General features: G+C 42.1%; 1 pseudogene; it reads right to left on the reverse strand.

Annotated features, from left to right (window-relative positions):
• Window positions 1-3,829: 3,829 nt before the first annotated feature.
• Window positions 3,830-3,948, reverse strand: LOC112469708 (annotated as a pseudogene).
• Between the last annotated feature and the right edge of the window lie 19,215 nt (window positions 3,949-23,163).

Consider the following 23,163-nt stretch of genomic DNA (forward strand, 5'->3'; position numbering starts at 1 on the left):
GGGGCGGAGGCGGGCGGTTGTCATGGCATTGGCGCATGTGTACACCATACAAGGAGGGGGAAGCGTGGAGTGCAACTACCTGGCTGGAAATTGAGCAGTTGTACTTTGAGAGCTTCGGAGTCAGTTCCTTGACTTCCCTGAGCCCTTGCCAATTGCCTCACCACTCAGGCTCCTCTCTGCTCCTTTTCTCCATTCCTCTCAGCCAAACAGAATTTTCCTCTTCCTTGCTGGAAACACAGGCCACAGCCACAGGGGCTGCGAGGTAGGTGGTCTGCAGTTCCAGAGGGGGCTTCTGGTGTGAGAAGCTGGGCCACCTGTGCTGTGAACCACCTTCTCTTAGAAAACCAAGACTTGACTCAAATGCATTCCTGAACCCCTCGCCCACCACGACACACACATACACGCACACGCGTGCAGAGACACAGACTCATAGAGACACAGAAACACGCAAACACAGACATACAGACACACAGAAAAATGCACAGAGAGACACGGAGATTCACACAAAGACCGGCAGACAAACAGATACACACAGACATACACAGACACATGCAGACACACACAGAAAAAGACAGACACATATAGAGACACAGACACATGCAGCCTGTCTGACACTCATCAGCTCCCCCTCTGCTCCCCACACATAAAGAAACACAGGCACACAGATGCACACACACACACAAACGCACAAGAACTAGCTGCCTCCCAACGCTCAGCCCCAGCCTCCTTCCCAGTGTCTCCCTGCCACCCCCTGTGGCTCTGCCTCCCTGGTCTAATAAAGTTAGGTGAGAAAGGGTCGTGGGATCCCTGAGATAGTTCCAGATCTGCTCTCCTAAGGCACTTCCAGTCCATCGTTCAGCTCTGGGCAAGCGTCCAGGGCCCAAGGGCCCCAAGTGAAATTTCTAGCCCAGTCCAGACCCCAAGCCTTTCAAAATCTCTCAGGTCATTCTCAGAGTCAGTGAATGTTCCCACAGAAACTCTACTTGGTGTGGATTTAATCGCAGGGTGTTTTTAAAGCCTCATCTGGAGGTAATTTGGAATTTAAATTACCAGGATTGAGGATATTTTTACCAGAAGGGTTTGGAATAGTTATATCCTGTCAGTTATTGATCAACCATTTCCAAAGGATTAAAAAAAAAAAGAAGAAGAAGAAGAAAGAAAATAAAAGTAAGACCTATTTTTACCAAATATGGTAGAAAATTTCCCTGCAGGATTTGGTCATTATTTAGCATAACTGAAATAAATTGTTCCGTGACACTTGGGAATGTTTTCCATGACACATTTCACAAATTTTCTAAATCAAATCATACTTAGACCTACCAGGACCTCCGAAAATTCAATCCCAGCCACTTTCAGGAGCCCTTTCATTCTCCTCCCATACAGAACTCTGAAGCCTTCAGGATTCTAGAATCTTGGGGAACAGCAACTGGTCAGTGGTGGTTACTGCTGAGTGGCCCATTGTGCAAGCCCCAGTGGACCAGTTAAGGCTGCTGCTGCTGCTGCTTACAGCATCTTCTCCAAATGCAAGGCCACAAGGTGACTGTTCAGTCCCTAGCCATCTCTCTCCCATATGCTTAGCCACTCCCCAAAGGCCCTGTCACCACCAGGGAGTCTGGTCCAAGCCCAGCATTCAAAGATCCTGCCAACCCTTAATGACCTTTGGTCCCTGGGTTCCTCCCCAGCCCTTTCCCAGCCCTCTCCATCTCTAACAATTAGCATAGTCTCTAGACTCTTAGAAAATCTAAGAACAGCCTCTAACTTGCCCCTGTGGCAAGAGAAGCTCAGCCCTCTAAGACACACAGGCCTCTGGAGAAGAAGAGGGAAACATACCTCACATTCTTTTCCAGTTAGCCTACAGAAGAAAAATGGTCATGGCTAATTTCTCAATCACAGCTGCCTCTAACTTAGTTGATAATTACCAATTTACTTAGTATTCCATATTCTTTGGGAAATAGAGCTGTGGGCCAAAAACAAAAAACAAAAAAACCCAAAATCCTTCCTTGAATAAAGGTTCTGCAGTCTCTTGGCTTCTGTAATTTAGGAAAGTCCCTCTAGAATTCTATTTAGACAGAGATCGGCTCAAACCCACACAAAGACCATTTAGTAGCTTGGTGTTAGTAGCCTGGTCTTGTTGCTGTTCCTCTTCATAAAAGTACTGAACCCCATTTAAGGACTGATGAGGCTGAGATAAGAAGTCACACTGAAACTCAAGTAAGCATGGGCTGGCTTCGACTCACACCTAGCACCACATAAGGCAGTTGAGCTTATGCTTAAGAGGAATGGCTTTGGAATTAGAGAGACCAGAATTTGAGTTGTGGCTCCATTGCTTTTCAGCTGTGTGACTTCAGGCAAGTTACTTCACCTCTCTGACCCTCAAGTTCTTCATTTCTAAAATGGAGGTGATCAAGTGCCTCATGGATTTATGTGAAAGTCAAATGAAAGCTAAGTGGTATAACTTCATACTATGAAGAATATACTCCAAACAGATAACAGTGATATGTGATATAGAAAGAGAAAATTAAAGTGACATAGCTGCATTCAAAAAACAATATTATCTGTGCACAAGGCTGAAATGAATTTTATATACCTCCTCTCAGGGTCCCTTCTGGGATGGAGCCCTATATGCCCATGGTGGTGTTCAGCTTTCCTGTCATCCCTGGTTTATTTTTCCCGCCACCTCCCCTTCTAGTCCTTGAATCATTTCTTAAAATAAACAAGCTGTAGACAAGCTTTTTATCTTAGACTCTGCTTTTTGGGGAAGTCTAGGCTAAGATAGCGAGAAAGGAGGAAAAAAAGTGAGGCCAAAAAAATAAAGGAGTGGGGAGGGTAGTAAATAGAAAACAAAACATGAAAAAAAAAGTTATATTAGTCATGATAATAAAAGTAAAAAGATTACCTATTAAAAGACTATCAGATTAAATAAAATGAACAAAGATTGTGAGATACACCTAAAGCAAAATCACAGAGAGATTGAAAATAAAAAGTTAGAAAAAGATCTACCCATCCAATGCAAACTAAAAATAGATATATTGTTATGGGTTGAATTTTGTCCCCCAAAATGACATGTTGAAGTCTTAACCTCCAGCAGCTCATAATGTGACTTAATTTGGAAATTGAGTCATCGCAGATGTAATTAGTTAAGATGAGGTCATACCGGAGTAGCGTGGGCCCTTAACCCAATGTGACTAGTGTCTTTAAAAGAAGAGGGGAGACACATTCACACATAGGAAGATGGCCATGTGATGGTGGAGGCAAGGTTGGAATTATACTTTCAGAAGCCAAGGAACGTTAGGATGCGAAGGAGTCAGCTCTACCAACACCTTGATATCAGACATTCAGCCTGCAGAACTGTGAGAGAATAAATTTCTGTGGTAACTTGTTATGGCAGCCCTAGGAAACTAATACACATACCTAGCAACATTTATATGAGACCAAATAAAATTTAAGGCCAAAACATTATTAGGAATAAATAAGAATAATGCATAATCATAAAACCAACATCCCATTAAGAATATATAACAATTATGAATTTGTATGCACTTAACATAACTACATTATAAAGAGACGTTTATTAATTCATATTCATAGCAGACTATTTTAAATACATTTTATCAGCGCCCAATAGACTAAACAGACAAAAAATAGGAAAGATATGTAAGAGATGAAGAGCTAATTTAGTAAACCTGATCTGGTATAGATGTACTGCATCCAAGTAGAGAACACATATCCTTTTCAAGCACATGTTGACCATATTACCAAAGAAAGTCTTAACAAACCTTATTATTTATTTTATTTTATTTTATTTTATTTATTTTATTTTATTTTTTTAAGCCTACAGTATCTGGTATTCCTAGGTGGTCTCCCATCCAAGTACTAATCAGGCCCAACCCTGTTTAGCTTCTGAGATCAGACAAGATCGGGCATGTTCAGGGTAGCATGGCCATAGACATCAACAAATTTTAAATAATTTGTAGTATAAAAATCATGTTTTCTATCCACAATGAGAAACAAACATACCCTCAAATAATTGTATATTAAAGAGAAAGTCAATAAAAATTACAAAATATTAAGACTTTAACAACCATGAAAAACTACATAATAAAACTTGTGGAGTGCTAATAACACATTACTTATATTTCAAGCATTAAAATACCTTATTGCGAAACAAGATTGAAAATAAATTAATTAATAGTGTAATACAAGAAGCTAGAAAAAGAAAATAAATGAGATAATATATTTAAAGTCCTTCACATAATGCTTGTCACACAATAAAAACTTAATAGATACTTAATGAATGAAAATTGTAGGTGTTGTTATTCCACTCATCACCTTCCAATTAAGAGTGCTTTCCTTTTCAGAATAAGGTAAAAATTTCATAAGCAACGATGACACACCAAGATAGAGATATCTCCATGCCTAGAACTTCAGAAATTAATTTTTATACAGTTTTGCATTGTCCAATAATATTCCAGAAGAATAAATTCTCTGGTCTAGGTTGGTCTCCTCTTTATAAAATACAAACACATTCTTTAGCCATTGAATGGGCTAAAGTACGAACCCAGGAGTTTAGCAGCGAAAGGATATAATCTATATCAGTTGAGAAGCTAGGCACCTTGACGGAAGATGCTCTCTGAAAGACTAAGAGCATCTAGGAATTTCCATCATCAAGCCTTCTCTTGGAAGGAAACAAGGCCTTAAATAATTTCAGAGTATCACTTTTCCTAAAGGTACTGTCGATATACCACTTCCCTAAAATTATCCTTCTGAAAAGAGAGAGTGATCTGAGACAAGCTCTTAATTACAGGATATTCTCTTAATAAGTGTATTTTTGAGAACAGAAGCTCACTTGACAGAATTTGTTAAAAAGGAAGCAGAGAAATTAATAGAAATGTACTAGTTATTCCTGGGGCAAAGAATCAATTCATAAATTTGAGCACTGGCTATCACTATAAACAAGCTTCTTAAAGATTATTGCTCAAAATGGTCCTGTAAGTGGTTATGTTATAGAAATACTATATATACTCATTTAAAAAAAGCTTAGAACGTTTGTCTTACAATGGGTTATGCAAGTGGGTACTTGTGGCTTGGAATAAATTTCCAGTGACAAGAAGAAACATAAGTTCAAAAAGTACTAAATTTCAAACAACGTAGTGATTAAAGATGATGGACTGTGAGAGGACTCAGGAAGTAGCTCCAGGGATGAAGACCATGATATTGAAGACAAGTATGAGGAGTTTAAACAAAATTATTTTATGAAATGCAAGAGAGGAAAAAGATCAAGCTTTCTCTGTTATTTTACATCACGATTTGTTGTAAGTAATGAATTAAATATCATTAGTCGAATTTAACTTTACCATCTATATTCTTAAAAGTTTATATATTCAACTTGGCACGCAAAGTGTTTTTTGTTTAGTCTTTCACTTGAAAAAGGCAAAAAATGAAGCCTAGTGTTCAGGGTTGACTTTTACTCAGGCATATGTATTAATCCATAAAAGGAAAGGTGATAAGGGTCCCTGACCTTCTCGGCCAAGCAGGCCCACTTGTGCACAAGGTAACAGACCACACTTAGACTTGGTTTAGTGTATGCCTCTTTGGATGGGCCTGTTCTTAGTTCCTGGAAGCCTGAGCACATCGGGGACATGAGGGAACTTAGGAACTATTTCATTCACTGACCTGTGAGCAGTTAACTGCCTGGCTCTTCCCAAGATGAGTTCCTAAGTGCCATGGACGGAGTGTGTTCCCCACTCCAAATTTGCACGTTGAAGCCCTGATCCCCCAATGTGATGTTATTTGGGGGGGGGGTCTTTGGGAGGTAATTAGGTTTAGATGAGGTCTGGGTTGGGGGGACATGATGTGATCATGATCAGTGTAAAAAGAAGAGACCACAGCCCCCTCTCTATCCACCATGTGATGATTCAGCATCCACAAGCCAGGAAGAGGACCCTTACAAGAAAGTGAATTGGCCAGCGCCTTGATATAGAGCTTCTCAGCCTCTGGAACTATGAGAAATCAACACCTATTGTTTAAGCCATCCAGACTGTGGTATTTCGTTATGGCACCCTGAGCTGACTAAGACACTGAGGATGCTGGGCAGCTCCAGGACAGTAGTTCTTGGAAAGGGTTGATTCTGCCATCAGCATGAAGCCTGGCATCTACACATCACCTTGTCCTTGCCATTTATGTCCCTAACACCCTTTGGAGTAGGAAGGGAATGTTCTCCTGACCTTTTAGAAAGTGAGGAAACTATATAGTCACAGATTAATGACAGGAAAGGTAATTTTGCTCACGGTCGAGAGAGGAAGACTTGTGCTTGGTTCTCAGGGCCCTCACCACCACTTCTCCTGTACCCCTAACCTAGTAAACTTGCTTCTCTGGCGGGGAGGGGGTAAATGAACATAACTCATCCTAACCCTCCCTATTCCCAGGCACGTGCAACACCCAATGCACCTTCTTGGCAGCCATGTAACTAACCTACACACAGCACAGGGCATCCATCCACACCACACATACTACTTGCTTCCTATGGACTTGGTACTGACTGTGCTTGGTACTGGGAATGCAGTGGTGAACAAGACAGACACAAAACATTGTTGAAAGCCAAGTTTGGGCCCGTCTTTGTTGCAGAAAGACACATTTCTATGAAAAACAGGTCCACCGTAAGCAGTGAAGATGTGATAAACTGTCAGCTTCCCCTGTGATAAACTGTTGTAAGTAGTGAGGATATGATAAACTTCTGGCAGCTTCCCCTGTGAAGCAGCAGAACTGATTCCCTCTGTCAGTGGCTCCAAAAGACAAAGGCCAGCACAGCAGAGAATGGTCACTAAAACCACGGGTAGGAAAGATGCATGACGCCACAAAGGAGCATGTGGTTTTCCTTCTCATTCAGGGGGTCCCCAGGCATCAAGGAAGGCGAAGAGGGGAGATCCCAAACATCACTCTTTTTTTTGTGGCCTGTGAGATAGCTGCCTTCTGCAAAGGGCCCCGCTGGGGGCCTCTAGGAAAAATCTCCCCACTCCCATCCCTTTCCAGCTGCCAACTCTGTCTGAACTGTAGATAAAGCAGCTGGTTATAACTAAAATGAGAGAGTATAAAATATCTGGGGTTGTTTCCAATTAGCCTTTTGAAAGCAGTCCTATGGAGGGAATCAGACATTGTTTAAGTGCTACTTTGCACATTAGGTTATCATCACTTTCAGCATCTCTGAACAGAATGCCCAGAGTACATTCTGTCGGGACCCCTGGGCAGTCTCAATTTCTGGGTAAATCAGAATCATTATCTCCCGCCTGTTAATTTTGCTGATACAAGTTGTATATCATTAGATCTTGGGGTAACTGAATATGATAGCAGACTTTTCTTATATGATGTCTACTAAACTCTATAAATTCATGTGAATGTCAAAGCAAACTCATTTTAGGAAAATACTTTTCCTTTGCCAGCTCAACCTCCAATAATGGTGCCCCACATGAAGGTTTGTGCAGAGAGAGGCTTGACAGATTTGTTTCAGGTGGGGACAAGGGTTGTTTCAGCTGAATTCATAAGGAAATCAGTGAGACCCATTGGAAAACTGCCCTGATGAGCAGGAGTGAACCATCATGGTTAAAACTCACTTGTACGAATGTGAAAATCATTATCACAAACTCCCTGAATAGTTCGTGAAACTCAGATACACATAAGCGGAAGACTTAAGAGTTATTGTAACTCTGGACGCACTTCTAGAAGCTGTATATAAAGAACCTAGCCGCAAAAAGCTCAGAAAACCAGAGTAGGATGAAGTTCTGGATATCAGAACAGTGCCTTCAAATTCCAGTTTACTTCAAGCCTCTGCCCATGCTGTTCCCATCTTCTAGGATGCCATCTTTCCCTCTTCCCACTTGGCCAACACCTCGTCATTTTCAGGGCCAGCTAAAGTCTTCAAAATTGACCTTGGGATCAGTCTGGGAAGGAATCTAAATGTCACCTAGTTCTAAGATCTACTCCCTTCTAAAAGTGAATTCCTTTTATAATTTTGAGCCAGAGTTTGAATACCACTGATGACTGGCGACACACTGCCTCCCTGAGATAACCCATTCTAGCTCCATGTAGCTTTATTTTTATAGATAATAATGTATACTATTTATTGTGTGTCAACTTATGCCTGATAACTGTCACAGGATGTAATTCTCACAACAACCCTATGAAGGAGTATCTTTATTACCTTATCTCATTTTACAGAAGAGATCAGGCCTGAGGAAGGCCCAAGGTCACAGAGGCAGGAAGTGGCAGAGACTGGATGTCTAACTCCACAGACTGTGCCCTTTGCCACTGCACTGTACCTGTAAGGATATCCTGACTCACAGAAATTTCTCACTGTGCCATACTTGCACTCAAGAGAGAGTTGTAGAGTAGTTAATAGTTGGCAAGTTTTCTCTTAGACCTCTGTTCTGTATACAATGTAGCTTGCAATCGCTTGAACTTGGAAGTTTTCATTGGTCACCACTTTAAGAATTTAGTTGCATTCTCCAATGAAACTGTAAGTTCCTGGAAGATGGGACCATAACTTATACTTATTTTGTAGGTTTAATCTTTGCGTATTTGATATTCAAGCTTGGTTCCTTTTTTAGAATCCAGTATAGACAGTGCTGAATGCATGCCAAGTGTTAAGCACACCCTCTCAGTGGTGCTGGAGAGAACATCAGACAAAGAATCAGTAGTCCCAGATTCTGCTTCCAGCTCTGCCACTACGACCAGACAAGTCCTTCCCCTTTTTCTGGTCTCAGTTTCTCCATGTGAACTGGACGATCTGTGCCATGACCACCTTTTGATGCTGGGCAGCTAAGTTCTGGAGCTCTTCTAGGCCACAGGACTGGTGGGTAAGGCCAGGGAGAATGAGCTCATTACTCAGACTGATTCAGGCTCTCAGGCACTCACCCAAGAAACAGTGAAGGGCCTCCAGAACACACAGCTGGAACAGGGAGCTGGAAATAACCCCTGTAGCATGAGCTAACTTCTGTTAGATACCTCTGGTCTATTTGTCCCTTACGCTCCCTAGACTGACAACCAGCAGAAATCCTACGTGATTAACACTCTCCCAGCCTCTAACCTTTTAGGACCTTTCTCGATATTTAGTAAAAGGGTTTCACACAGCATCAATGAGAATCTTCGGAAATTTCCCTGGGAAAGCCCTCACTGGCTAGCTAACCAAGGAAATTAGGAAGCTGATCTGGGTTTAGCTTTCACCACTGTGTTGGGCGATTTTTCATTCAATTGCTCATTTATTTCACAAACTTTTTTGTGTGTGCCCATCATGTCCTAGGTACTGTGCTGAGTAGTGGGGCTTATAGTCTCACTGGTGAGGGAGATATTAAGCAAATAATCACACAAAACTCTGATTAAAATTTGTGGTAAGTGCCATAAAGAAAAAATACACAGGGTGCGTTCTGGTCCCAGTTCTGGCTCCCACTAGCTGTGAAACTTTCTGTGAGTCACCTACCTTCTCTGAGCCTTAGAGTTTTTGGTTTTGTTTTGTGTTTGTTTTATTTTTGTGTAAACTGGAGATCTGCTACATCAAGCAAACGTTGTGATGCTTAGATGAAAACAATGGCTAAAGTAGCACCTTGAAAACTGTAATTCCACACAAATAAATATAAGGGATTCATATTATTGACTCTTGCCCTTGAAATTCCCTGCATCTGTGAAAAGGAGATTGTCTGCAGAACTTCAATTGACATTTAGAAAAATGAGAGTAAATGGGTTTTCCTTATTTGGAGGCTTCACTTTCTATGCAATATACTCTGATTGTGTTCAGACGCATGAGGGGAATACAGAGGGATTGGGAAACCTGGTCCCAGATGATCCCGAGAGGGAAAAGCCAACAGACGTGTGATGGGAGAAAGGTGCTTATTAAACAGCCCTCACCGACAGTCCTTCTCCCTTCTTTTCCAGATGCGCCCCAAAATGCTTTGCCAAGAGCTCTAATGAGAAACAGACTTTTTTGCTCCATCCTTCACCTGCAGATTTCTGAGCAGAGATATTGCTGCCACTTCTGCTAAGAGTCCAAGAGTGGTTTGTTTTCCATTCTCACTTGTAGGAATCAGGGCCTTCAGAGTCAGAGAAAACATTTCAGATTTTTCCTTCTTTTATACTTCAGCCAAAAAAACAGAGGCTAGAAATATGAAAAGGAGAAAACACAGGACATTTGGTGGAGGGTTGGAGCCTATCACCCACCGGAAGCCCTGGTAGCAAAGCCCTTAAGTTGAAAGCAAGCAGAGGGATCCAGTTTGCATCGAGAAATGTTTACTTTATCTTGTAAATGTCCGTGTTTATGGTCCCCACCCATCCACCCACCCACAGACTCCAGTGCGGGTCAGTGAATCTGTTGTGAAAAAAGAAAGCCAAGGCAAGGCATTAGCCAGAAAATGCAGATGTGGGTTTTGTTCCTTTAACCTGAAGCAGAGGTTATTAAGGAGATTTGCCAGTCTACAAAGATTTCTACCATCTTGGATTGGGGATTTTCATAACTGCACAGGGTTCTAAGACAAAAGTGGTCTCCTCTTTTGCCCTTCTGGCCAGAAATCCAGGCCTGGCTCTCTTCTCCACAGCCCGCCCTTGTCTCCCTGGGGCCTGTTTCTGTCTCATGTGTTTGTTCTGCTTCCCACAGCCTTAGCCTGCTCAGCCTGCAGAGTGAGGATAGGGGCTGTGCAAGGCACTCTCTCCGAGAAGCCAGCACAGACCTTCCGCTCCCTCTTTATGGGTTTCCACATAACCGTGGAAAGATCATTATTTCGATCTCCCATGTCGTCCTGTCTCTTTGAAAAAAAAAAAGCCATTAATTTTGAAATGCTTCTCTTTTTATGGGCAATAAGGACAGTGATTTGCTAAAAAATAATTTGAGCTGTAATCAGTCTGAGTGGTGGGAAAACCCAAGTCTTTACTTCCCTTTGGCTTTGCCATTCGGCATTCATTCCCTCAGCACCCCGCTTCTTTTTTATGAGAGCGATGTGCTCTTTGAACCGAGTTTCATCAACGGCCAAGTCTACCAAGACAAACTTTTTATCTGGGAGGAACTCCTCTTGAAACCTGGTGTTCGAATAGTGTGTTATCCGCCAAATGAATGCTCAAAGGCTAAAAGCTACCTGGAAAACCATCTCTATGATTAAATTACATTAAAAAAAAAACTGGAAGCAAAACTGCATTTTTCATGTGTTCAAATGTATGGAACTCAAACGTCATATCAAAAATAAAAGTGCTTGCTTAAGAAAGATAAAGCCTGGAGAAAATATTCCAAAATGTGCTATGGCTGTGAGGGCAGTGGTATGAGAATGAGCTTTGGGGCCAGGCCACGTGCCTCCGTGTGCAAGCTCTGAGCAAATCCCTGTAGGTCAACGAGCCTCAGTGTTCTCATCTGAACACAGGAATAATGCCTCTCCTCTCTGAGCATTCTTGTGAGCATTAAATGAGGGGATGTATCCGAAAGTTCTAGTGTGGTTCCAGTCATCCAGCACTTTCCTCAGCCATATGTTTGCTACTGTCCTACATTTTCTAAATTTTCCACGATGTGCATTTTACCTTTATCATGGGAAAAAGTAAGTTTAAAATAATGACAACAATATGGTCCATGTTATAGGGACATTTCAAACACAGTAACGTTACCCAGATTGGATGGTGTATCTGGAGTGGGAAAATTTCTAAAAGCATCCTAACGTTTTAGTAATACCTGGCCAAAAATTGCAATCCTTTTATTGTGCCAATAATGCAGCCTCAGATTCAGTCTGTCATGTAAGAGAGAAGGTTTTACTTCTTAGTAACTATGCTGCTCCAGGCAGCACATTTTAGGGATGCTCTTGCCGCCCTCAGTGAAGCAAAGAACTTTGCTTTCTACTTTGAAAGATGTCCCAGTAGGCCAAATCCCTCTGAGAAATGAGAATTCTCCGATATCCTCTAAAATAGCAACATTCCTCTCATCAAACTTTTTCATTAGCATCCTTTTGTAACCCATTAAGTCCTTAGCAGCTCTGAGGAGTCACACCTGTTTTCCATCAAGATTTCAACTGTAAGCCAGCACAAACATGTGTGATAAGTTGATGCTAAAATACCATGACACACTCCTTGGATTTACTAGCATTTAATAAATGAAGGAGAAAGCTTTGCCTTTTATAGCCCTGGGCCTCCCAAGCCCAAAGCAGATGTAGCAGTTGCCTCCTGCTAAGCATTCATTACTCATTGCTTCCAAACCCAAAGACCAGGCACCTCCCGTCATTGTGCTGTCCTTAGGGGTGGCAGGTCCAATGTTCTCAGCCCTGACTGTAGCTCAGCATCAACTGGGAGCTTTTAACGAAGTAGTCAGGCCCAGACCCCAGGCCCAGAGATTTAGATTTAATTGTGTGGAGGGGGCGGGGAGGAGCATGTATCCATAATTTTTAACAGCTCTCCAAAGGCCTCTCATGTGTAGACAAGATTGAGATCTACTAAAAATGATTTGGAACATAAGCAAGTATAGTGTAGTGGGAAGAACATGGACCCGGAGATATAAAATAACAGATTTGAATTCATCATTTGAAAAGAATAAATTGTTATCTTAGGCAAGTTTCTTAAATTCTTTGAGCATCGGTTTCTTCATTTCAAAAATGGAGTTAATAATATCTATCTCATAAGGCTGTTTGTTGTAAGGATCCAACAAAATAATCTATGTAAACTGAAGAGTACTGGGTCTTAGACATAGCAGCTAAACAGCTTTTAAATATTATTAGTGAGCTGAATGTCAACAGCTATTTCCTTAGAATCAAGGTTCCTTAGGAGAATATAGTAATTCTACCATCGTCTTGTAAGAATAACAAAGCCTTTCCTTAAATCAAAGTGCCTATCATATAAAGGTCAATTCAACATTGTACTAGAGACCCTAGCCAATGTAATAGAGCAAGAAGAAGAAATAAAACAATTAGGTTGCAAAAGATAATATAAAACTGTCTCATTTTGCAGATGGCATGACTATTTACATAGAAAACCCCAAAGAATCTTAAAGAATGCTATTAGAACTAGTAAGTTAAAGGACCTATGTCAATATACAAAAACAAATTTTATTTCTATGTTAGTAATGAATAATTAAAAATTTAAATTTAAACAGCAGTACCATTTACAGTACCAAAGCAACAAAACCCATAAAATATTTAGGTATAAATTTTACAAACACATGCAGGACCTATATGCTGATAACCGAAAATCACTAATAAAAGAAATCAAAGAAAACCTAAACAAGTGAAGTAATATACAGATTGGAGGACTAGATATAGTTGTCTGTCAACTTCCCCAAATTGATTGATAGAGTCAATATAATCCCAATCAAAATCCCAATAGACATTTTTTGTATAAATCAACAAACTGATTCTAAAATTTATATGGAAAAGCAAAGGACTAGAATAATCAAAGCAACTCTGAAAAAGAAAAATAAAGTTGGAGGGCTTGCACAATCTCATTTCAGTATTTAGTATGGAACTATAGTAATTGAGACCAAGTGGTATTGATGAATGGAACAAAGAAGGGAACTCAGAAACAGACCCACACATACATGATGAAGATACAAAAGCAATTCAATAGAAAAGGACAGTTTTTTCAACAAACTGCATTGAAACAACTGGATATCCATATTTTTTAAAAAAGAACCTTAATCCTTGATCCAACTATTAAACTCCTAGAAGAAAACATATGTGAAAAATCTTTGTGACAATGGGTTAGGCAAAAATTTCTTAGAAATGACACCAAAAGCATAATCCATTATAATGAATAAACCAGACTTCATAAAAAAAAAAAACCCAAAAACCAAAACCAAAAAACAAAAAAAACTGCTCTGTAAAAAAAGCTGCTAAGAAAATGAAAAGACAAGCTATAGCCTAGAACATTATTGCAAAACACATATCTGACAAAGGACTTATATTAAGAATACATAAAGGGCTCAAAGTTCAATAAGAAAACAACCCAATTTTTAAAAATGGGCAAAAGATTCAAATAGGCAGCTTACCAAAGAACATATATAGATGGAAAATAAGCACATGTAAATAAACTCAGTGCCATTAGTCAGTAGGGAAAATCAAATATAAGCCACTATACACCTATTAGAATGCCTCATTTTTTAAAAAAAATTGACAATATCAAGTCCTGGTAAAGATGGGGAGCAATCATAACTATCATGTATTACTGGTGGGAATGCAAAATGGCACAGCCACTTGGGAAAACAATTTGTTAGCTTACAAAGTTAAATAAACACTTTTCATATGACCCAGCAATCTCACTTCTAGGTATTTATCCAAGAGAAATGGAAACCTGTACACAAATATTTATAGTGGTTTTATTCAAAATCACCAAATGTGAAACAACCCAAATGTCCATCAACTAGTGAATGAATAAACAGATGGTAATGTATCCATGCAATGGAATACTACTCAGCAATACAAATGGGAAAAATCTATGGCGACACACAACACAGATAAATTTCAGATGTATTTTACTAAGTGAAAGCAATAAGGCACAAAAGGCTACAATCAGGATGATTCTATTTATGTGACAATCTGTAAAAGGGAGAAAGAATATCTCAGTGGTTACCAGGGGCTAGAAGTGGAGAGAAAAGAGACTACATAGCAACCCAAGGGAAGTCTTGGGGGCAATGGAAGTGCTCTATATCTTGATCATAGCGGTGGTTATATGAATGTATGCATTTGTCAAAACTCATAGAATTGTACATAAAAGTGAATTTTGCTGTATATAAATAATACCTCAATTTTAAAAATTGTTAGGGCATTTCTAAACTGAAGGAATGTGTTATCTCATTTTGTATGTAGATCATCTTGATCCGAAGATAGGAGTGGCAGGTAAGAGTAATTCCTCCTCAAGGTCGACCATAAAGTTAAGTGAACTGTGTGGATTGGACCAGTGGTTCCAAATCCAGGTCATCAGAGCACTGGGGATTTATCTATAAAAGGCAGTGTGACTAGGTGCATGGAGTTATTTTCCACATTTCAGGAAAAAGGTCTAAGGAAAATCATATTTTATCTGAGATAAGTTTGCCCAGACGGGCTGAGTAAAATCTCAAGTTCTTTGGCTTTGGGCTAGAATTCTCTTTTCTGCTGATAATATCTAATTCACAGAGAATTTAAAAAGCCAACCTTCAGCTTAGTGGATAAAAGTTCTTTGAATAAAGAAGCATATAGGGGAAAGATTGTAAAATGGATTTTTGGTGATGAAAAGTTTGTGACTGGATAGACTAAAACATATATTTGAGGGAAATAAAAGAACGTACTTCTTTGGGAAGGTCTGAAAACCCAAACACGCTTTTACTTGCCCAAGACAGCTTAGGGTTGTTCTGTCTATTGCCCAGGGAAGGTCCCTCCCACCCCCACCCCAGATCTCCTCAGGCCTGTAGGATCTCCAAACCAGACCTGTGTATAAATCTGAGACTGGCAAAAACACAAACCCTTGAGTTCTGGTACCACCGGTCAGTCCTCATCTGGAGCACCTTCTGCCTCTGGACTACATACCCAGTGAAAAGGACACTTCCAGGCCCAAATCTGAGCCTCTTTGTTGATAACTAGCACATCAGTTTGATGATTGTTCATCCTAACAACAACAAAAGTGAGGGCTTTGTACCAACCGGCACTAGAAAAAGTGACACTAAGCCCTGGTTGAGGTGGGAAAATGTGGGGGATTATAATAGCAACCCTAGCTAGGGCCAATTAACATGCCCTCCCCTGCTCAGCTTGCACACAGCTCAAGGAAGCTTAACAGGATTAGGAGTAAATACCTTGTTGTTATTTTTAACATAGCTCAGCTCTCTAGTAAATGTCTCCATTGTACCTGCCAGTAACCTCTTCATGAAGGAGGCATCCACCTTTAGAGACATAACAGGCAAGACTGGGCAACAATGTGTCTGAGATCTTGCCTTGTACTGGCCCTCAGAGTTTGGTGCCTAAAAAGAGAAACTCCTCATCTTCGTCATCTGTGCCTTTTGAGGCATGGTAGGAAGTTTTTGGGGTTCGAAGCCAGACAGAACTGGATTTGAATCCTGATTCTGCCACTTACTCGTGTGGTCAAGTTATCTTGCCTCTTTCAATGTCAGATTTCTTTAAAAAGAGGATAATGTTACCTACCTCACAAAATAGCTATAAAGATTCAAGATAGTGAATGGAGAGTGCTTGACATAGAACTTATTGCCTAGTAGATGATCAAGAAATGTTGACTACACACATGCACACACACATATACAGATATATGTATATATTTAAATTTTAATTAATAATTAGAAGAAAAATAAGACACACACTTTCACTTCTGAATGTTTCTGAGATTGACTGTGTCTTTTAATTGATGTCAACCAAAATCTGGTAGCAGCGGAAAGAGGAGTTGTGACATGGTTATCATTACGGGGCTGTGCAAACTTAACCAATCTCTCTAAGTAGATCACAGAATTGAGAGCTGCAAGAGACTGCTGTGGCTAACTGGTGTCTTGTGGAAGATTATCACTAGACACTACACATCCATCCATCAAGTTTCTGGCTGACTTTCAATTTTCCAGTGATATGTAATTCAATTACAAGGGAAATTAAACCATGAGTTTAACCAAATAGGAAGTGCTTGCAAAACCTGACATACAAACTGTCTTTATGAAGTGTGCTCAGGAAGTCGAGTTCATGGGCACAGATTTCATAAATCTACATTTCTTTGACAGTATTTATCTCAATTAGGAAGAATCTTTAGACCCCTGAATGCAAAGAAAATTTAGGGTTGATTATAGATAGTGATATTAAAGAAGGAAATAGTATGTGATTATAATAAATAAATGTATACTATTATTCATTTCAAAGATTGTATAACGATGTGACATTTTCTTTTTTTCTGAAAATCTGTTAAACTGATAATGCATCTTACAGTTGATGGCATCTTATAATACACTAAACTTGGTAATACTAAGTCATCTCTCCCATCCTTGGCTGGCACCATGAATGCTCGTGTTTTCCGTGACATTGCCTGGCTAGGCTGATTCAAAATTAGTAGTGGCAGGCAAAATATATGGCCAATGAACACATCGAACCTCATTAATAATTAGGAAAACACAAATAAATATCATGATGAGACACACTGTATAGCTATTCATTTGGGCAAAAAATGTAAAAGTCTGACAATACCAAGTGTTGACGAGAATGTGGATTCACAAGATCTCATATATATTTCTTGTAGGAACACAACTTAGTATGACTGCTTTGGAAAACCATTTGAAATTTTCTCCTGATGTTAAATATGCACATATGCCATGACCCACCAATTGCATTTCTCGTTCAAGAGTCTCTCACACATGTGCACCAAGAATCATGTAAAAGAAAGTGTCTGGTTCAGCTTATAACTCAATCACACAAATACTTTTTCTCAAGAAATCCATTGCACTCTGCTGTGCAGCAGAAGTCCTTTATGTTAGCTTCCTGTTTTGTCACACAGAATATTAAGAGACATGTACTCAAGCACTGAGGTTTAATAGAATTAATAATTTTTATTGCTTACCAAGATGTGATTTTAAGTGAAATTGCCAAATTTTTGCTGAGAAGGTATGATAGTGCATGAAGACTACAATGACCACTAATATAGTTGAGTGTTAGTTACTGCCTTGATTTGTGCTAATTCACCTGCAGTTTTACCTACCACTGCTTTTGTACCATCAGTGCAAATGTCGATAAAGTGGAAAAGGCAAATAAGGTCTTGGAATTATTCTGAAAATGGTTTTGATCTTGCAGATTCAGAAATAATCTCAGGGACCCACAGAATACTGCTGTATGGTATTCCAAAATTGAATATACTACAATTTAATTTATTTATTCTAATGATGGTAGACATTTGAGTAGTTTCCAGTTTGAAGCTATAACGAATAGTGTGTAGCAAACTTTTTTTTTTTTTTTAAAAGATAATGTCATTTAATCTGCTAAATAATATACAAGTTGGATTTGTGGAGCATGTTTTGCCTGGGTGCTGCACAGCAAACAGGTTTCTTAAAATAATCGATGAGTAGGGTTGAGAATGGGCCCTGGCCAGAAGGGTGGGAATAGGGCAGGGAAGGGCAGAAGGGAGGCCTCAGTTGGAGGGAACTGGCCAGGGATGAGCCAATACCTTCAGGGATCCAGGGGCTCTCAGATGACAGCCTCTACTAGTGAGTACCCAGGAAACACAGATCAGCTGGTTGTCACAGACTCATCAGCAGCTGCCCTCAGCACAACCACCCCCTACAATGTAATCTGCTGGACAAATAGAAGCTCTTCTCACCCCACCACCTCCAACAAGGTCTCTGAATTCTAAAAACAGCAAAAATATTCAAATGGTTACATATGAAATGTTGTCCTGCGTCTTTCTGTCTCAGATAGCAGCTGCCCCTCCCCAAATCCTTCACCCCCCATCCCCCCAAACTATTTCTGTGCCAAAATGAAGAGGAGGCCCCAGGCTGTGGGGGTCTCCTTGTCTTGGGGAGCTGTGTAGCAAGCTTTTATAATATGTTTTTCTGTCTCCTACATAAAAGAATGTACTTAACCCAGTGCCTGACATACAGTAGACATTTAATAAATTATGATCATTAAAATTCCTTTACAGAGATATCCTCATTAGGTTCTGTTTAGGATTCCTTTACACTGTCCCATATAGTACATAGCAGGATCTCCATGATTATAGATGATAAGACGTTTTCTCAAAAAGCCATAGAAAGAAAGAAATTAGTCACATTGGAAAAGGCAGAAACCAGAAAATTGACCTCGTTCTTCCCCTCACCCTGGTCCCCCAGGATGTCCCTGAACTTCTCCATAGCTTAGGGGCAGAGATAAAACGTCTGAAAGAACTGCTGGCCATTCCCCACAGGAAGCAGCTCTTTAGCCATGAAAAGGATGCTCAGAGAACAACTGGTGTCTGTCCTTTGAGGCCTCCGGGCCTCTCTTCCCCAGACACTGAGAACCACCTTCCGGCAGCCAGAATACAGAAACGAGATCCAAGTCTTTACCATCTGGGACTGAGACCCTTGAAGGAAAGATGCCAAGATGCATGGACAGTTGAGAGATTATTCGTGGCAATGGTAGGTGTTTCTGTGACTTGCCCTTGACCTCTTAGCAGCTGTCCTGCCTCTCTTGGTTCTTATCTATTTTCTAAGCCCAGTTTCTCGAGATTTTCTGCTGATCCTGTGAATACCCCAATGGTCTCCCTATAGATTTCTTTTTTGCTTCAGTTGGTCCACAAGTTTCTGTTACTCGCACCCAATGACTCTCACTCACTCCACATCTTCACTGCAAGCCTAGTCTAAGAATCCCCTTTCAGTAGCAGGTAAAAGCCAGGCCTGTCATCCAGGGAGCCCTCTTAAGAGTCACCAACATGTTGGACTCAGCTTTTTTACTCCTCTTTTTCAGCCCCCACCTTCCCATTAACGCTTCCAGGCCTCACTGGGCGTACTGTCAGCCTTCTAATCAGGCAGTGCCCTGGGGTGGACTAAGATGGCGCTGTGCCCTCGAAGCCTCTTTTGCTCCCACAGGCATTAGTCATGACCACCTCCACTCTCCCAGCACCTTATCTTCACCCCCCACGTAGGACAAATCACATTCTCTCACAGCTGTTTGTTTACCCATCTGTTGTCACACTTGCCTCTGTTCTCCTCAGGGCTATGGGCCAGCAGTGAATGGTGACCCAGGAAACAGCTTACGCCTTAAGCTGACCCCAGCACCCAAATGGCCAAGAATGAAGGACAAAATGTGCTCTTCACACACTCTCCTGAGGAGGCACTGTTCTACAAAGAGGAGGCACTTCAGAAGTAGAGGGATGGCTTTCCTAGAACAAATTTTAGGAGTGTGCTTGGTAGAAGGTCTTTCTTAGATTTTTAGAGACTTTTTCTAGCAGGGGAACTATGAGGTTCGAGTCATCCACTTGCTCTACATCCACCTGGAAGAGGGGCTCCAAGGGCCCCTCAGTGGAAACTCTTGAGATCTGGGTAGAGTGAAATCTGTTTTCCTAGAGGCAGGAAGCCTGAGTGTCCAATGTGAGTGCATCTCCATGCCACAGTCACCCCAGAATCCTATAACTGCTGGGGAGAGCCAGGGAGCCCCGTGAGGAGTGACATGATGTCACTCCTTTTCTGCTATTCCATGACACTCATGTAACAGGTCTCTTCTGACAACTCAGACTCAGCACTGAGGCCAGTGTGCCAGCCGGGCTTCAGGTGAGCTTCCTTGCTTGCATGTGATCCCTCTGAGGAAAGTGTCAGAGATGGCTGAGGCTGGATCACACCTGGGCCCCTACTTCTGAGGCTGCGTGTGGCCCCTGAGGCTTCCCTGCCTGCTGCTGCAGCCTGCACTGGGCCTCATCTGCCCAGCGACAGCTGAAGGGCCTGTTCAGTGTGAAGGGCTGGGTTAGTCCCAGGCAGGCCTCCCATGCCTGCAGGATCGGAGGGACCCACGAGGTCATCCAAGCCTGCACTTGGCAGAGCCCCCGCAAAGTTCTCCCACCCCTGGTCTGGGCAAAGAGCTATTTTCCAGAGGTGGCTTTACCAGGGAAAGCATTCCTTTTGGGCCTGCAAAGTGAGGGTAGCTCTCTTTTGCATCATGACCTCAGGGAGGGCAGACACAGGGGCTATAACACCATGAATGAAAGGACGGAAGGAGTCCTTCCCGTGGGGCACGTTATTAAATAATCTGCTGAGTGGCTGGGATCGTATCACAAGAAAGATTTCAAAGGCTAGCCACCAAAGCTCCTGAGATCACAAAGGGCAGGCTCCTCACTCCCAGAAAGCAGGAGGCAGAGAATTGCTTAAGTGGGAAGCCTCTTCAGGAGACAGAATTAAAATCAAACAGACTGCTCAGCTGATTGAAACTTCTAACTCAGATGTTTCTAACCTCAAAGAATGATTCTGCAAGGACTCATGGCTGATGAGCCATCAGAGATGAGACACAGGTGAGGGGGAGGTCCTCCGCTATCCATAGCCATGGGTTCTGACGCCCTCAGACTGTGTGTGGCCTCTGAGGCTTGCACCTCTCCTGCTCACCCCACCCCAAAACACCCTACAGCAGAGAAGCCTGGGCTAAGATGGGAGGCCTGGAACCTAGAGCCACTCTCCCTGGAGTGACCTTAAACACTCCCATTGACCCCAACAAACCTCAGCTTCCTCAGCTCTAAAGGAGAACAATGGCTGTAACCTGAAAACTTCACTGAAGCTCCAGTGAGACAGGGCATGTGTGGTGAAATCTAAAGAGCCACACAATGAGCTATTGTTGGTGTTATTTTTGACTGTTAAGTGTGGCCAACCCTGCCTGGGAGGTGGCATGCAGAGTATGCCCAGCTGGCAGAGAATGTAGCCCACAGGGGACCTGGCTGTGGCTGTGAGTCTAGACGCAGTGCCCAGGAGCTAGGTGTCTGAATGCGTGGACGCCTTCCACAAAAGGGTCTGAGTGGGTAGCTTTGGGCACCTCTAATTTCAGGACCAGATGTTCTGCTAGCCCACCTCAAAGCTGAGAAGCAGAAGTGGGAACCAGAACACGAGACTGGGGTTGGAGTGGGCACTGCTATGGGGCTGCCTTGAGCATTTGCTGTGGGAATGCCAGCGGCTGCATTTTCTCCACCCTTGCCACCTCGCTGGGTCAAACTGAGGCTCGTGCCTTTAAAATCGTTTGACATCTTTGAGATGGGAAACAGAGTTCCCAGCGGAAGGCGGCAGTGGCTAAGGAATGCTGTTCTAATGTAAAACTCTCGAGCTCTCTGGGGATTTCACTGATAACTTCTACTGTCAGGCTTTGGAGTGAAATCACCTATTATGGTTCTGGGAAAGGCCCCAAGATTCTCTGTGCCGGTCCTTGACCCATGTGAGCACAGAGCTAGATTCCTCTCAGGCTGTGCAGACCCATCTTCCACCCTCGGCTGACTGTAGCCCCTAGATTCCCATTTGGACCCGAAACTAAGAACTCAGGTCTGGGAGGGCTGCACAGTGGGGATTTGCCCTGAAGCCTCTCCTTGCCCGGCCCCTCCCGGATGTGCCCAGACAAACACTCAACGTGGCTGGATGGCAAAGCCTGGACTAGCTTACAGGTTTCCACTCGGGCTGTTCTTTCCACCACACCAGTTGCCTCCCTCCCCTGGACCAGACCATCAGAGGTTTGTGCCCATTTTGCATGTTTACTCCGGCTCTTTCTTATGGCCAGTCAGCTCCCTGACAGGAAGGACCCTTCTTCCCACCGTGGGGTCTCTCATTCCAGCCTGAAGATGCTCCAGCTACTCCCCTCCTGGGTCTGGCCCCACCATTGGGCGAGTCCTATTCAAATGTAGGCTCTGGAGTCAAGGAGAGCAGGGTTGGATCCTGGTCTGTTGTTTAGTAGCTGTGCCACCTAGGGCAAGTTACTAAATGTTTATCAGCCTCAGTTTCTTTGTCTGTAAAATGGGAATTGTAATCGTATACATCTCTGGGTAAGACAATTAAATGAGCCAGTCTAAATATAACAGCCTAACACAAGAGCCCTCAAAGTGTGGTCCAGAGAGAGGCTTTAGAGAGTGCCCCGCCCCCGCCCTGCCCAAACCCTGCCAGGACTGTGAGGTCAAAACTATGTTCATAAAAATACTAAGATGTTATTTGCCTTTTCACTCCCATTTTCTCATGAGGGTACAGGAGAATTTTCCAAAGGGCTACTGGCTGTGACAGCTAGTGGTATATGTTCTGGGTATTCTTAAGTTTTTCTCAGTTTTATTTTATAAAATGGTAAATGTCACTAGATAGAACCCACATAAGCAAAAGCTCTCTGGGGTCGTCATTAATTTTAAGAGGGTCCCCAACTTTGTGCTTTCCCAGCAGAGAATATAGAGCCTGGCAGATATTCCCAAATGGACGGGGCTGGAAGGGACCTGGAAATTGCCTGGTTCTTTAGCCTTTTTAAAGCAGCAGAACCCTTTCCAAATGGAATTATACATGGAATCCCAATACAAAAAAAGCAGATAAAAAGAGCTCTGTTGAAGCAGGTATGGGGGTTCTGACCTGTAGCTTCTCCTTTACACATTCCTGCCCAGGAAGCCCCTGAAAACCTTGGACTACAAGAAAATTCAGTGTGAAAACTACCAATCTAGGCCAAATCCACCTCAGTCTCCTTGCAGCTGGGAAGGCTGAGACTCAGAGAGGGAAAGTGAGTTACTCACCGATGCCTACAAGGG

The sequence above is a fragment of the Pteropus alecto genome, unplaced genomic scaffold (genome assembly GCF_000325575.1).
Source record: "Pteropus alecto unplaced genomic scaffold, ASM32557v1 scaffold86, whole genome shotgun sequence".
Lineage (NCBI taxonomy): Eukaryota > Metazoa > Chordata > Mammalia > Chiroptera > Pteropodidae > Pteropus > Pteropus alecto.